Here is a 17386-nt window from a genome sequence, read left to right as displayed (position 1 = left end):
GAGGTCCATGGGTTGTGTCTTTTGAAGAATTAATACTGTGGAGGCAAAAATAAATGTCCATGACATCTTCCTTTCCCAAGAGAATTCTCCTATAAGAAAGAAAGAAGGAAAATTTTCAACACCGTAAGCAAGTTTGCAGGGCAAAAGAAGTAATTCATAGTTTTTTTTTTTTTAAAGGAACACACATGATATAATAGTTAAAAATATTTATTTAAAATGAGGTGAGAGGGGTGCCTGGGTGGCTCAGTCGTTAAGCGTCTGCCTTCCGCTCAGGTCGTGATCCCAGGGTCCTGGGATCGAGCCCCGCATCGGGCTCCCTGCTCGGCGAGAAGCCTGCTTCTCCCTCTCCCACTCCCCCTGCTTGTGTTCCTGCTCTCGCTATCTCTCTCTCTGTCAAATAAATAAATAAAATCTTTAAAAATAAATAAATAAAATGAGGTGAGAAACCACTCTGACTGTGCGGGAAAGCACCTGCATCTAGAACCATGGAACTATATTTAGCTTTTGAGCTTCCTGGTGGCAAGGCAAAAGAAACCCCACTAATTCAGAAAAATCTTGTCTGCTGAGAGAAAGAGATATACTGAGCACTCATTCTGCACTCAAATAAGGGACACTGCATAACAAAATGACAGCATATCTCATTAATTTTTAGGTAAGATGCTGAATGTTCTTCTGTGGCTCCTGCTTATAGATTTCCTCTTGCTAAGTGGACAGCATAGCATAGATCAAAGTTCAGGGAGATTTTGCAGACCCCACACCTGTTTTCTGCTGATTTATTTAGATCTGGGAATTAGGCTGAGAGAATCAGATGACTGGCTGGGTCATCACCAGATTCTCAGAGCTACTTGGGCCATTGGGGGTTGCTCTGTCTGTATTGGAACATTAATGCAAAGGGAAAGGTCTCATTTGTAATTAATCAAGTGGTAGTGAGACTAAGTGCAGGGAGCTTGCATTGATTCCTAACACATTAAACAAAATGGCGCCCAGCAGCCAGCGATCACAGCTTTGGAGAGGCTTGCCAAATTGGATTAGCAAACCAAATGTTGGTTTTAATGCCTGAGAGATGGACGAGGCACTTATTAAATGGTCCACAGGCAGGGATGTTTCGAGTACTTAATCAACCCTTCATTTCCCTCCTCCAGGGAACAGGGGAGCTTCGGTGCCACCCATTGTGAAAAATTACCAATCCCTGCATGATCTCTCTTTGCCATTTTCACCGCAGAACGTGCATGCATTATAGCAAGAGCCCAAGGAAGACAATGTTAGGATACTCGGCCAGGGCAGTAGAAACTGCGTGGGTCTAGGCACAGGGAACCTGGCTGTGAGTCCTCTTTCTCCCACCTCTCACTGTGAGGCCTTGGGTCTGTCATTCCCCTCTCTGGGTCTTAGTGCTCCCTTCAAGGCCTCCCCACTCTGATGAGCCTAAAACAGTTTTTTGAGGATGCTTACAGGAGGCAGTGGGCAAAGTGGCTTTGTGTAGCCAGTGCTTTTCCTGGGGTGAAGACTTGCTCCATAGGGGAGAGAAGTGGGGTGCTGTTCAGTTTTCTCTTTGAGGTTTTAATTCAATCTCGGCCTTCAGGGTAGAAAGCCCCCTTCCATCCTCTCGTCCCTTTCCCTTCCTCTTTTCTCACTTGAGAGCCTTAAATGTAGCGTGAGAGAGCACCAAAGAGGTATCAGGGACCTGTCTGTTGGAGTCTTAGAGGCATCCCTCTGTATTCTCTGGTAAGATCTCTTCCAGGGTAGCTTTTGAGGTGGGATTCCTCTCCCTTGCCTCCATTTCTCTTGCCCAAGGATGACGTTCTTGATGAAGTTCACTTTTCCCCTTAAGGAGAAGCAAGGGGTAGGGGGAAATGATCCTGTGTTAGACTTTGCATCAAGGTCCATTACTGCTAGTTACATGGTGACTTTGACCTCAGTTGGCCCAGACCTTTCCTTATAGAGTTTGGAGAACTGAGGCCCAGACACAGGAAGGGCTTTGCCCAAGATCTCAGGGTGAGTTTGCAGGAGAGCCAGGGCTCATTCTTCAGTCACTCCTCCCTTGCTTACTTGCCTTACCCCTGCCAACCTATACCAGGGGTGGGACCACCACTAGGCCTGGTCAGCAGGGGACACAGTCCAGTCCAAGGTGGAGCCTACCATTCCCAGGCCTGAGACCCGAGAACCTTTTTTGGTCACATGGACGATCCCTTTGCAGGATTCTGTGTGTACCAGGAAAGCATCCTTGTTTCCTATAATCAGAGCAAGCACCCACCCCCATCCCCATCCCCAGAGTCAGACTTTGTAGTGGGACCTACCAGATTGCAGGTGGGTCTCCTTCACTTCAGGAAGGCCTAGTAAGCCTTCCCATGCCAATCCTTATTAAGACAGCCAAATATAAACATTAAAGAAAGTAAGATAAAGTCCTTGGAAAAAACCCAGCCAAACAAATCCTATAAACTTCTCGTTAAAATGTGACCCTCATCACTCTAATCCTTCTATTACCCATCCGTGCTGACTCTAATCCCAATCTTATCACCACACTTCAGTAGAACACTTCTTTCAAGCTGGCCAGAGCACTGTTTTCAGGGTCCAACATTTTACCTTTGATGTTCCTGCTAACAGGGCCCTTCTCATTCTCCATGGACGACATACCAGGCACTGGCTTTCACTATTAAGCCTCTCTGACTTTGCAAGGATGGGGGACAAAATAGTTGGAAAGGGGAGTGAGGTAGCGCTCCCCTTGGGCTCCAGCTGCCCCTCCCTCCCCATCGAAGGATCAAAGGGAGGGATGAGTTATCACCCTAGCAAGGGTGGGGTGGCCCTGCCCTTCCTGGTAGGAGTCTTTTTCTTAACTGATTTATTTACTTCCCTGGCCCTTTCCTCATCTTTCTGATTAATAGTTTAGTTAGGGGTTCTGGGAAATTTATATCCAGTTGTTACCATAGCAACAAGCTCTCTTGCACAGGATACCATAGAAAATGCATTTGGGGTCTTCTGAAGGAGCTGGGTTTACAAGGATCTCAGCATATACCGGGGCACAATGGACAAGATGATGTTTGACTGATAGGAGTAAGAATTATGAGCAAGGATACGAAATGCTCTTGCCACACTGTAAATTGGGAAGGACAGTTTTAGTGTCTTCCTTCTCTCCTTTTCTTGTCTCTCTTTCCTGGGACATCTCCCCCTCTCAGTGTTTTCTCCTAGGTCCCCAGAAAGTTAGTTCCCCGCAGTACAAGGGCAGAGAGTCTCAGAGAGCCTTGTTTCCTTTTGGTAAAAGGAAGAATTTGTAGCAGGCAGAACCATCCCAAGATGGAATTGTGGAGTCTTGGGAGGTAATGATCTCTCCATCACTGGAGGTGTGTGAATGGGGCCCTGTCAGAGGGCTCTAGAGAGGACTGCATAAAAGATGGAGTGAGCCGTGGTGTGTGTGGAATCTCTGGGTCCCTCCAGCCCTGGGATGGGAGAGTTGAACTGAGCCTGCTTATGAACCAGTCTCACCTTACCCCAACTAAGCAGAATATCAGAGTTGGGCATTTCAGCTCCCTGGGTGCCTGGAATGTCCTTTGTGTCCCCATAAACTCAATGCCCAGCATCTTGCCTGGCCCATGGGTGAATGAACGAATTCCTTAGGGTTTTATTAAGTGCAGTGGGCACAATCTACTGCTTGTCTTCTCTTATTATGATAATAAAAACCTGCTCTTTAAAACATGGCCAAATAACAACTTGAACTGGAAGCAGAAAAAAAAAAAATGCCGCTGCTTGTAAAAACCCCCTCCCATGTACTGGAGTCATTCCCTGAATTACAGTTGAGGCATAAAAGTGTTTGTTCTCTACAAACACATGGAGGCCATGTGGCATAGGGAAAGCTCTCCGTGGACAAGTCCCCTGTTCTCCCTGTGTCTCAATTTTCTCTTCTGTGAAATGGGAGTAATAGAAGTCATTAGGAATGAGCAGCTGATGGGTAGAGATTGCCTACAGTGCTGTGTCCAGCAGGATTCAGAAGTTGTTTCTAGGCTCAGTTGAAGGTGTATGGTAATAGATTAGCAATGTCTGCCCTGGGCACCAGACAGGAGGTGGGGGCTTATGTGTTGTGTATTTGTCATCCCTGGCCTAGGTGGTCCTGAGGGGCCCAGATGGTTCTAGATGCCAAGACTGAAGGTCACCCCAGCCATTCTAGGTCTCCTCAATCACTCCTCTTTGCTGATTTTGGCTGAGCTGTCTCACATGCTTTGGGCCTTTGCTGAGACAAATGGGTTGACTCATTACCTCACCCTCCAATAGCCTTGCCTGGGCTTGTTCACATGGTGTGGACAAGGGTCCCAAGAGAGTATGTAGCAGGGTACAAGGCCTCTTGAGGCTTAGGGTTGGAAGTAGGATAATACTGCCATGGTCTATTGGTCAGAGTTAGTCATGGTGTCCGAGGTAGGGAAAGAGACAGTGGTCTTGGGAAGAGCTGCAAAATCACATCTGCAAAACAACATCGATACAGGAAGAGAAATAATTGGGACCATTTTTGCAAACGATCTACCTCAGTTCCCCATTTTTAAACAAAAACCAGAGCCTTGAGTTTATTATCTGTGTACCCCAGGGAGCAAGTGGGGATGAATTCTGTTCTTTTCCACTGTTTGATTCAAGCCTATTTTTAGATGTAGTCTAATAAAATGAATTTCACACCTGGGTTACTCACCCACTAACAAACACTCTGTTCTTATCAATGCCTGGGACAAACACCTAGGCAGCCTGGATTTGTAGTTCCATTACCTCCCAGCACAATAATTGTTAATTACTTGCTTTATTTGGTTCTGTTGCATTTGCCAATAGTCAATTACCTGTGTTAGGTTTTCTTGTGATCAGTGGGGCTTATCCAATATTGCAGCTCAGCTCTGTTTTTGTCTCAGAGATGTCTTTTCCAAGAGAGTTAAAGAAAACCCTTGTTCACTAGTTTATTGAATATTAGCCTTTATCTGCTTATTTCAAAGGCTCCTTATTCACTGCTGCAAGCACCAAAGTGCTCAGGCTGAGCTCTTAGAATAGAACAAAAGACTAGAGATAAGCCCCCCTTTGCCTGATCTGGCTAAATCCCAGTATGTGGAATAGAGGAAAGAACAGATTGTGGGGTCCAGGGGCATTCGTTTAGTTCATGCCTGAATCTCTGAAACTGCCTTATCCCCTTTAATCCACCCTCCACATTGCGGCCAAGAGACCTAACACAGAGATCCGATCACGTTACCCGTGTTACAGTGCATTCATGGACTCAGTTCTTCAGTCCTGCTTCTACTCATGTTCTGTGTCATATGACTTTGCAGGTGCATGTCTTTGAATCTGGACTAGGCCATGGGACTTCTTTTGGCCAACAGAATGAGGTGGAAGCAGTAATGTGCCATTTCTGAGCTCAGGCCTTCAGACATCCTGCAGGTCTCCCTTTGTACTTTGTGCCTCCCTTTGTACTTTGTACTTTGTACTTGAGTTGCCATTATCAAGGCTCACGCACATTGGCCCCTGGTCCCGGGAGGAAGAAAAGAGACTCATGAAGAGCCAAACCACTGCAGCAAAGCCCAGCCAGAACCAGTCAAACTCTGGTTGACCCCAGATTTGTAAGTCATGAACACAATTTTAAACCATTGAGATATGGACTGGTTTATTATGTGGCAAAAGTTGATTCATCATTCTTGTGTGTAATCCCAGCACTGGTCCCCTATAGCTTGAGGCATAAGGTCCAGGCAAAGCCTTCCAGCATCTGGACCCAGTTACTTCTTCTGTCTTGGTGCCTCCAGATCTCCCTTTTCACATTACATTTCAGCAGTTCTTCAAATGCATCATGCTAGCTCACATTTCTATGCCTCTGCACCAGATGTGCCATCTGCCTGGAATGCCATTCTCCTCTCCATTTTCTGCCCAGAAAACTCCTATTCATCTGTCAGAACCCAGCTCAGGCATTATCTTTTCCAAGAAAACCCACTGTATTCTCTTCTCCCCTGTGATAAATCATTCTTCTGTGAAAGGTCTGGACTCATTTATATGTCCATTGTTACCGTGTGACATGGTGCTATGATGTGGGTTCTTTTAATGTTGTTTTTGCCCATTTTTCCTTGAGGACAAGGACAGCCTTTATCCATCAATGTATCCTTAGTGCCTAGAGCAGTGCCTGGTTCCAACAATGTTTGATGACTAAATGAAGTATTGGGATCCTTTCTTGCTGGGGGTTTGCCCGCAATGGGAAGATGGTCATTTCTTACTTCCTTTCTTCCCCCCAAACTCAGATGGCGGATTTGCTTATGTTCTGTCATTGCACTTACCGGCTGATTCCACCTTAGGGGGCGCTCAAGTGCTGAGTGAACAAATGAATCCTGGGTCCTGTGGGTGCCCCTGCTGGGCTATGAGCCTCTCCAAGGCTGAATCTGGGTTTGTTCACCTCTGTACCCATGGTGCTGGCACCAAATCTGTACATGGGCAGTTTCAGAAAGTCCATTCATTCAAAATATTTGTTATTTCTGGAATATCCTCCTAAGTTCCAGGCACTGTTCTAGGTGCTGTGGATAGGTGGTGACCAGATAGACATGGGTCCCTGCCCTTCCAAAGCTTGCATCCCAACTGGGGAGACAGGAAAGACAGTAAACAACTCAGTTAAATAAAATGTTGTTCCTGTTTATTCCTATGGCTGGAGGAATTCTCTTTGCATTTGGAAATTACGTTTGTTGAGTGTCCAACTTAAAAATTAGCCATTTGTGAAGAGTGCTCAGGAAGCTGGGGCATCTCAGAGAGAGAACAGTTAGTTGTTCTCCAGAAGAGTGAACCCAGAGACACAACTAGAAGTCAGTGACGGTGACCCTGCACCTGACACCAGCCAGGGTATACCATGCGTGGGCAGGGAAGTTTTGAATATGAGTCCTATTCCCAGTGGCTCTAGGGCACATTGCTGATTTGCAATCGAGCTGTTTTTCAGTTGGACAACTTTATATATTGTGCTCCAGGGTGAGTGGTAACAGAAATGTATTTAATTAATGATGTGGGGGAGGCCAACCAGTAAATAAATAATTACGAAGTGTGACAAGCACTTTATGAAGGGACCTGAGATGAAGTTGGGAGGAAGGCAGGGGCTTTGAGACTGCTAAGGGCGTTGGCTTTTATTGTGAGTGCATCGGAGACCAGGGGAGAGATGGGATCTGATTTGCATTTAAAAAATATCACTTCTGCTGCCATGTGGAGTACATATTTATTTAATTGAATCAAATATTTCTGGAGAGCGTCCCAACAAATTGGCTTCTAGTTCTTGAAACCATCACCTCCCCATGCCGAATTTCACAACCACCTTACAGAACTTAGGGCCTTAATTTTCCAAGGAGACAAACATTCAATTTCTGGTTAGATTTGCATGAGAAAGAGACCTTAATTACTCTGATCTCTAACACCTCTGAGGAGCTGATTTGAGTTTTTCAGATGCAAAGAGTGTTAATTGGCTAAGGGGCCCAGCTGAGCTTACCTCTCCACCTCCAAGTGGGTAGGGGGTGGGGATGGGTGTTGGAGAGGAGGGGATGGGGAAGGGGGGTAGAGAGGAGGGGGCACTTCACATTGTTAGTTTCCTGGAGGTCTGCAGAAGGCAAGAAGATCAACAGACAGCAGTTTTGCCTACTTTCCTCCCTTCAAGTCTCTTTCCGTTTGCCCTTCAAGATCCAGCTCACCCCCACTTATTCTAGAAGCTTCCCCCAGCCCCACTCCTACCCCAGGATCTCCCCAACTGCTTCCTGGGCTGCCAGTGCCTGGGATCCTGGTTTCTAATTACAGCGCTTCCCACACTGCGCTGGATGGTCCCTTCCACTTGGAGGACAAAGACCCATCTCATGCAGCTTTGCCTCCTTGCACAGCCAAAAGTGGGCACCCAGGAAATGTGAAACAAATGAATAATACAGCAAATAGTAATAATGATAATATAGTTGTAGAAGCTGTCACTTATATAGGGCTTCCTGTGATTCTATGCTGTTTGGTCTCAGAGTTAGAAAACATTTAATCCTGTTCTCCAATTCCTGCCAGAGCAGATGTATTGAATGATCCATTACTGATAGTCATAGATTTATTTGTGGGATTATTTAATATTTACCACCTCATGAGGACAAGAAATCTACTTTAATCACTGCACTATCCACAGTGCCTAGCTCAGTGTCTGTCATATAATGGATCAACAAATATTTGTTGAGTGAGTGAATGCTTGCATACCTTCAGTGATGGGGAGTTCACTGTCTCCTGAGGAAGTGTTGCTCATTTTTAGCAGCTTTTCCTGTTAGTTGTTCCTTTTATTGAAGCTACATTTGTTTTCATGGAGTGTCTGTCTAGTCCTGACTCCTGGCTTCTCTCAAAGACAACTTCCCTTCCTCCCCTGAGGCTGGAAGGCTATGACCTATAAATGTCTCTTGTTAACTCCCCCTCTTCTTTCTTGGGTACAGCACAGCCAATTCCTTTCTCATAATCTCCTAGCATCCACTCACTGCCTTATCCTGGTCACTCTCTGTGGAACAGTCCAGATTGTCCAGTTCCTTCTCACAGTAAAGGCCTGATATACATGTGAGGATGGGACTCTCACTCCCCACATTTTGGGAATTACATTGCTATTCAGGCAATTCTTTTAGTGCACTTACCTCTATTCTATTTAAATCCAAGAGACAAGGTAGGTGGACCAAAGGAGGTCTTTCTTTTTCTATGCGTATAGAAACTGTTGATGTTCACTGAAAAATTTTTTCAACATTTTGGTATATTTGAGGGGTGCCTGGGTGGCTCAGTTGTTAAGCGTCTGCCTTTGGCTCAGGTCATGATCCCAGGGTCCTGGGATTGAGCCCCGCATCAGGCTTCCTGCTCCGTGGGAAGCCTGCTTCTCCCTCTCCCCCTGCTTGCGTTCCCTCTCTAGCTGTGTCTCTCTCTGTCAAATAAATAAATAATCTTAAAAAAAAAACATTTTGGTACATTTGAAATGATTCAAAATAAAATGTTGGGAAGAGGGAAAAAACCCAATAGAGTAATTAAAATGAAATACTAAAAAAATGTTTATTAACCCAAAAGAAGACAAAAGAAGAAAGAGAGAAAGAAAACAGGATGAATAGAAAACAGATAACAAAATGGCCATCCTAAAGGCAGCCATATCAAGAATAATATTAAATGTAAATGAACTAAACATTTTAATTAAAGGTATAAATTCTCAGACTGGTTAAAAGAGCAGGAGCTAATTATCTGCTGTCTACAACTGTCTATTTTCTGTAGACCCTGCTGTACACACTATGCAGAAGCACTAATCATAAGAAAACTAGAGTAGCTATATTAATATCAGATAGTATAAACTTCAAGAAAAGAGGTATTATCAGAGACAAAGAAGTAAGATTCATAATGAAAAGTGGGTCCATTCATTGGGAGGACAAAACAGTTATAATTGTGAATGTGTGCAATAGCAGAGCATCAAAATACATGAGGTAAAAACTGACAGAACTAAATGGGGAAATAGATAAATCTATAACCATAGTTTTACTCTTGTGGTAGTTGGTAGAATTATTAGAACAAAAATAGTAAAGACATTAAAGAGCTCAACAACATTATCACGCACTTTGACACCTAGCGACTATAGAATACTTACGTTTTTCAAGTGCCCATGGAATGTTCACCAGGATAGACCATATACTGGGCAAAAAATAAAACAAAAAGTTTAAATGTTGAAAACATGCAGAGTATGTTCCCTCATGACAAATAATGATGAATATAAAGCTACAGATTTAAGTTCAATGAGCCTCAAGAACAAGAAACATGAAGAAAAGGATATCAGACGTATGGTAATAGTAATTGCCCAAAAGCATTGATAAAGAGAAACTTCAAAAAGTTGCAAGAAGCAAAAAAGACACGTACAGAAGAACAAGGATGAAGATAACAGTAGATTCTCATCAGAAACAGTACAAGCAAGAAGACCATGAAGCCATGCTCTTGATGTACTGAAAGATAAAAAAGCCTGTCAACCTAGAATTTTATATTCAGCAAAAATAGTTTTTTTTTTTTAAGATTTTATTTATTTATTTGACAGAGAGAGACACAGCAAGAGAGGGAACACAAGCAGGGGGGGAGTGGGAGAGGGAGAAGCAGGCTTCCCGCTGAGCAGGGAGCCCAATGTGGAGCTCGATCCCAGGACCCTGGGATCACGACCCTAGCCGAAGGCAGATGCCCAACCATCTGAACCACCCAGGCACCCCAGCAAAAATATTGTTTAAAACAAAAGACAAAAAACTTTTTTAGACATAAAAACAAAGGGAATTCATCATTAATACATCCACACAAAAAGAAATGCTAAAGGAATTTGAACAGACAGAAGGATAAAGGACACCAGATGGAATTCTAAATGCACAGGAAGTAATTAAAAGTATTAGAGATGGTAAACTATAAATATATATATGAACATATATATAATTTAAAATTCTATAAATGATATTTAAATATTAAAAAATTATGTGTGATGTGGGATTTATAAAATATGTAAATGTAGAATGTATATCAACAGCACAAATGTTGGTAGTGGAAAAATGTGTGTGTACTATTGTAAGGTTCTTGTGCTATACATGAAGTGGCACAATATCACTTGAAGGTAGACTATGATAAATATGTATCCTATAGACTCTACTACAATAACAAAACAAAGAGAAAGCAGTGATAAAAGGTGATATAGATATTCATCATTATAAAGTAATCAAAGAAGCAAGGGAGGGGCACCTGGCTGGCTCAGTGGTAGAGCATGTGACTCTTGATCTTGGGATCGTAAATCTGAGGCCCACAGTGGGCATAGAGTTTACTTAAAAAATAATAAAAAAAATAAAATCTTAAAAAAAAAGCAAAGGATAAAGGAAAAGGGGAACAAAGAATAGCAGGGTTAATTAGAAAACAAATATCTAGATGATAGATTTAAACCTAACCATATCTACAAGCTCATTAAATGTACAGGGTCTAGGGGCACTTGGGTGGCTCAGTCAGTTAAGCACCCAACTCTTGGTTTTGGCTCAGGTCCTGATCTTAGGGTTGTGAGATAGAGCCCTGCGTTGGGGCTCCGTGCTCTGTGTGGAGTCTGTTTGAGATTCTCCCTCTTCCTCTGACCCTCCTGTTCATGCTCATGCTCTCTAAAAAATAAATAAATCTTTTAAAAAATGTACAGGGTCTAAATGCCCAAATTATAGGGCAGAGATTGCCAGATTGAATAAAAAAGCAAGTCCCAACTATATGCTGCCTATGGAAAACACATTTTAAATATAAAGACACAGACAGGTTACAGTGGATGGATGGAAAAAAATATACCATGCTAACACTAGTCAAAGAAAATGGAATGCTATATTAAGGGAATTAATGCTGGAATGCTATATTAACATCAAAGTATATTTCAGAGCAAAGAATATTACCAGAGATAAAGGTCATTTCATGATGTGATAAGGGGGCAAGGGTCAAGTAATCAAGATAATATAATCCTAAATATTATGTGCCTAATAATAAAGTTTGAAGCAAAACTCACAGAACTAAAAGAACTAAAGGGGCACCTGGGTGGCTCAGTTGGTTAAGCAACTGCCTTTGGCTCAGGTCATGATTCTGGAGTCCTGGGATCGAGTCCCGCATCAGCTCTCTGCTCAGTGGGGAGTCTGCTTCTCCCTCTGACCCTCCCCCCTCTCATGCTCTCTCTCCCATTCTCTCTCTCAGATAAATAAATAAAATCTTTAAAAAAATAAAAGAACTAGAAAAATCCACAATTATCATTAGGGATTTCAGTAATCATCTCTCAAAAATTGATAGAATAAGTAGACAGAAAATCAGTGAGAATATGGAAGACTTGAACAATACTATCAAGCAATTTGTCCCAGCTAGCATTTATTGAATACTTCTAACACCAGCAAAATATGCATTCTTCCCATGTGCATATGGCACATTTACCAAGATAGATTATATTTGGGGCCATAAAACAAGTCTCAAAAAATTTCAAACAATTCACCTCATAGAAATTTTTTTCTCATATCAAACTGGAGTTAAATTCTAAATCAGTAACAGAAAGATCTCTGTAAAATCCTTAAATGTTTGGGAACTAAATAGCATACTTCACTTCTAAGGAGCCCATGGATCAAATAAATAGTGAAAAATGATTAGAAGATATTTAGAACAGAATGAAATGAAAATACAACATCAGATTTTGTAGGATGCTGCTAAAGCAGTATTTATGGGGAAATTTATAGCACTAAAATGGCTACATTAGAAAAAAAGAGAAAAATCTCAAATCAGTGACCTCAACATTCACCTTAAGAAACTGGGAAGGGGAGAACAAATGAAATCCAAGTAAGCTGAAGAAAAGACATAGTAAAGATCAAGGTGGGGGCGCCTGGGTGGCTCAGTCATTAAGTGTCTGCCTTTAGCTCAGATCATGATCCCAGGATCCTGGGATCAAGCCCCGTATCAGGCTCCCTGCTCAGCGGGAAGCCTGCTTCTCCCTCTCCCACTCCCCCTGCTTGTGTTCCCTCTCTAGCTGTGTCTCTCTCTGTCAAATAAATAAATAAATAAATAAATAAATAAATAAATAAATAAAATCTTTAAAAAAAAGATCAAGGTGAAAAGCAATGAAATAGAATATAGAAAACAGTAGAGAAAATCAATGAAACCAAAAGCTGTTTTTTTTTTTTTTAAGAAGATCAGTAAGAATGATAAGCCTCTAGTTAGACTGACCAGGGATAAAAGAGAGAAGACACAGTTTCAATATTAGGAATTACAGAAGTGGTATCATTATAGATTCTCCAGATAATAAAAGGATAATAAGGGAACATTATGAACAGGTTTATGCCAATAAATCCAACAACTTAAATGAACTGGACAAGTCTTTTGAAGGACGCAAATTACCAAAGCTTACTCCAGGAGAAGGAGTTAACCTGAATAACTCTTTATTAGAGAAATTGAATTTGTAAGTTATATATATATATATATATATATATATATATATATACACACACACACATATATACATATATGTATGTATATATATGTATACACCTTCCCACACTGATGAATCCTACAAAACATTTAAGAAAGACATGATATGTATTCAACACAAATTCCTCCAAAAAGTTATAAGGAGTAGAGAACAGGGGGAGGAAATATTTCCTAATTCATTCTAGGAGGTCAGCATTACCCTGATACCCAAAACAGACAAAGGCATTACACAAAAAAGAGAACTACAGTCCAATAAATCCTTATGAACACAGACTGAGTTCAACAATAGATTGAGTTCAACAATAGATTAAAAGGATAATGCATCATGACCAAGAGGGGCTTTCCCCAGAAATGCAGGGTTAGTTTAACATTCAAAAATCAATTAATGTGATTCACCATATTAACAAAGTAAAAGATAAAAAAAATCATCATCTTAATTAAATAGAAAACATATTTGACACAATTCAACATTCATTCCTGATAAAAACCGTCAGCAAACTAGTAATGAAAGGAACTTACTCATCCTGATTAAGAACATCTACAAAATCTTGATAGCTAAGATCATACTTAGTTATGAAAGGCTGGGGGCATCTGGGTGGGTCTGCCTTCGGCTCAGGTCATGATCCCAGGGTCCTGGGATCGAGCCCCACATCAGGCTCCCTGCTCAGTGGGAAGCCTGCTTCTCCCTCTCCCACTCCCCCTGCTTGTGTTCCCTCTCTTGCTGTGTCTCTCTCTATCAAATAAATAAATAAAATATTTTTAAAAATTATGAAAGGCTGAATGCTTTCCCACTAAGATCAAGAATGAGACAGGGATATCCATCCTTGCCACTTCTATTCAACACAGTACTGGAGGTCTTAGCCAGGGCAATCAGCCAAGAAAAAGAAAAGAGATGCCTAGATTAGAAAGTAAAAAGTAAAACTGTCTTTGTTCACATACAACACGCTCATCTGCATAGAAAATCTAATAGCATCTACAAGAAAACTACTAGAATAAGTATGTTTTGCGAAGTTGTAAGATACAAGATCAATTCCTAAAAATCCAGTATATTTCACATACTAGCAACAATAGAAATTTAAAAACTACCACTTACTATAGTATCAAAAGATATAAAATACTTGGGGATAAATCTGAGGAAAGTTGTGAGAGACCAGTACCCTAAAACTATAAAATGTTGCTGAGGAAAATTAAAGAAAACCTTAAAAAATGAAATTGCACGGATCAACGTTGTTAAGATGTCAGTTTACCCCAGATTGATCTATAGATGCAATGCAATCCCAAATTCCCAATTGGTCTTTTTAGTAGAAATCGACATGTTGATTCTAATATTCCTATTAAAATGTACAGAGTCTAGATTAGCCAAAATGATTCTGAGAAACAAAATCAGGAGACTTACACTACATAATGGCAAATATGAATGTAAAAAATGTTCATCATCGGGCGCCTGGGTGGCTCAGTTGGTTAAGCAACTGCCTTCGGCTCAGGTCATGATCCTGGAGTCCTGGGATCGAGTCCCACATCGGGCTCCCTGCTCGGCAGGGAGTCTGCTTCTCCCTCTGACCCTCCCCCCTTCTCATGTGCTCTCTCTCTCTCATTCTCTCTCTCTCAAATAAATAAATAAAATCTTTTAAAAAAATGTTCATCATCAGTTATGAGGGAAATGCAAATTAAAAACCACAATGAGATATACCGCTCATTGCCATTGAATATAATACCTGCCGGTTTGAATATAAAATGGTACTACTATCTTGGAAAATAATTTGGCATTTCTTTAAAAGTTAAACTTAACACCTATCATATGACCCAGCCATCCTACCCCCAGGTGTTTACCCAAAACAAATGAAAGCATATGCCTGTTAGAAGACTTGTACACAAATGTTCACAGAAGCATTATTTGTCCATCAGCAGGTAATGGATAAACAAAATACCGTATATCCGCATAATGGAATACTATTCTGCAATAAAAAGGAACAGATCCTTGATATGAACTACATGTCTATCTCAAAATGAATCTCAACAACGACGTGGATGGAACTGGAGGGTGTTATGCTGAGTGAAATAAGTCAATCAGAGAAAGACATGTATCACATGACCTCACTGATATGAGGAATTCTTAATCTCAGGAAACAAACTGAGGGTTGCTGGAGTGGTGGGGGGGAGGCAGGGATGGGGTGGCTGGGTGATAGACATTGGGGAGGGTATGTGCTATGGTGAGCGCTGTGAATTGTGCAAGACTGTTGAATCACAGATCTGTACTTCTGAAACAAATAATGCAAGATATGTTAGGAAAAAAGAAAAAGAAGAAGACAGCAGGAGGGGAAGAATAAAGGGGAGTAAGTCGGAGGGGGAGACGAACCATGAGAGACGATGGACTCTGAAAAACAAACTGAGGGTTCTAGAGCGGAGGGGGATGGGGGGATGGGTTAGCCTGGTGATGGGTATTAAGGAGGGCACGTTCTGCGTGGAGCACTGGGTGTTATGCACAAACAACGAATCATGGAACACTACATCAAGAACTAATGATGTAATGTATGGTGATTAACATAACAATAAAAAATAAAAAAAAAGACTATACTAAAAAAAAATGAATCTCAAAATAAGTCAAAGAAGCCAAACTGAAAAGAAAAGTATATGTAGTATGATTCCATTTATAAAATTCTAGAAAATGCAAGTTGATCTATAATAACAGATCAATGAAGATGGGAGTGGAAGGGAGAGATTATGAAGAACAGAGGAAACCTTGAGGGTGCTGGACATACTCTCTCCTGACTGGTGGTGCTTTTGTGGGTATATACATACACCAAACCTTATCAGATTATATACTCTAAATATTATAGTTTATTGTATATCAGTTATATCTTGTAAAGCTGTTTATTTGAGCTTTAATAAGCTACACACACACACACACACACACACACACACATTTCTGAGCCCTATCATAAATCTGCTGATTCAGATTATGTGGGGAGGTCTAGGATCACTTTTGCAATTCTGATGCACTCAGTTTGAGAGCCATGGCCCTGTGCCCCAGGGACATTGAAATTCCTTCCTGTGGCCTGTGAGGCTCCTCTCCTTGCTTCCCTTGGAAGCCTCCCCTCACCTACTCCCCATTTCATCCTCTGACCTCTAGCCAGCCTAGCCTATCTGGAGTTCCCTGATAGTACATGCTCTTTTGACTCTGAGCCTTTGCAGACACTGTGCCCTTTCCCTGGAATACCTTCATGCTCTTCTTCGGTTGACTAAATCTACTCGTGCTTCAAAACCCTGCTCAGGTGCCACCTCCTCTGGGAAGCATTCCAGGACACACTGCTCTCTGAGGCTCCCCTACATATATGTTTCATTCCTTGGGGACCTCCTTGAACTTTAGCTTCCTGATCTGTAAAATGAGGTTTAAGAATAATACCTCAGAGGATTGTTTTGAAGGAGATACAGTGGGATAACAGATAAACTAGTACAGTTCTTGGTGCATCTTAGAATTCAACAAAGGGTGGCCATTTTCATTGTGACTGTTATTATTATTTCTCATCACTGTCTTAAGAGCCCTGTGAGCATCCGGCATACCAAATCCAGCACATGGTGGCTGCTGTTTGATCTTCTTCCCCTAGATTGTGACTTCCCTAAGCGTGCCACAGGCATTCAGTTGGCTAAGCCACAAACATTTGTTGAGTACTCTTTGCGTATTAGATCCCATCCCAGGTGCTGGGGATGCAAAGACTAGGAGGAAAGGAATGGATATCAGAGATGGGAGCAGCAGAGAGGTACCAGAGGGCAATGTGAGGAGCACAGACTTCTGAGCCATCTGCTCTATCATATGTGGCTGTGTGACCCTGGGCAAGTTACTTAACCTCTCTGTTCCTCAGTTTCATCAAGCTTAAAATGGGGATAATAGAATACCTATCTTAGTAGGCTGATGTATCATTTTACTTTAACAACACCTAAATTGTTTCACTCAAATGAGCTGGTATCTATAAAACAGTCAAAACAAAGGACACTGAGTGTCCACTGGATTTGGCAATCAGTGGGCTATCGGAGATGTGGGGAGAGCTGCTTTAGAGGAGGCAGAAGCCATAGTGCGGGGATGAAGAGGTGAGTGGCTGGAAAGCTGAGAAAGGGAAGTGGAGATAGCTCCTGAGAGTTATTTGGATGGGAACAGGACCACCAGGGAGGTGGTCGCTCCAAGCGGAGGTGTGCAAGGGTTCTGAGAGACCAGGCAGGTGCCAGTAGGGTGGGAGTGACTGCAGATAAGGCAGAGAGCAAAGAGGACAAAAGGCCAGAGGGAGGGGAAGGGACTACGTACAGGCAGCTCCAGTGGGAAGTGAGAAGTGGTCAGGCAGGTGGGAGTGGCTTCATTGTCATTGCTTGCTGCCCTCCAGGAAAACTCTTCTTTGGGAGAGAGGGTGGTGTTGGGAGGAGGGGTGTTGGGGAGGACAGAGGA

This window comes from Callorhinus ursinus, unplaced genomic scaffold, assembly GCF_003265705.2.
Source record: "Callorhinus ursinus isolate GAN/ISIS: 27379988/994484 unplaced genomic scaffold, GSC_fseal_2.0 scaffold24, whole genome shotgun sequence".
In the NCBI taxonomy this organism is placed as follows: domain Eukaryota; kingdom Metazoa; phylum Chordata; class Mammalia; order Carnivora; family Otariidae; genus Callorhinus; species Callorhinus ursinus.
The sequence above is the reverse complement of the archived record's forward strand: the minus strand, read 5'-3'. Positions refer to the sequence as shown.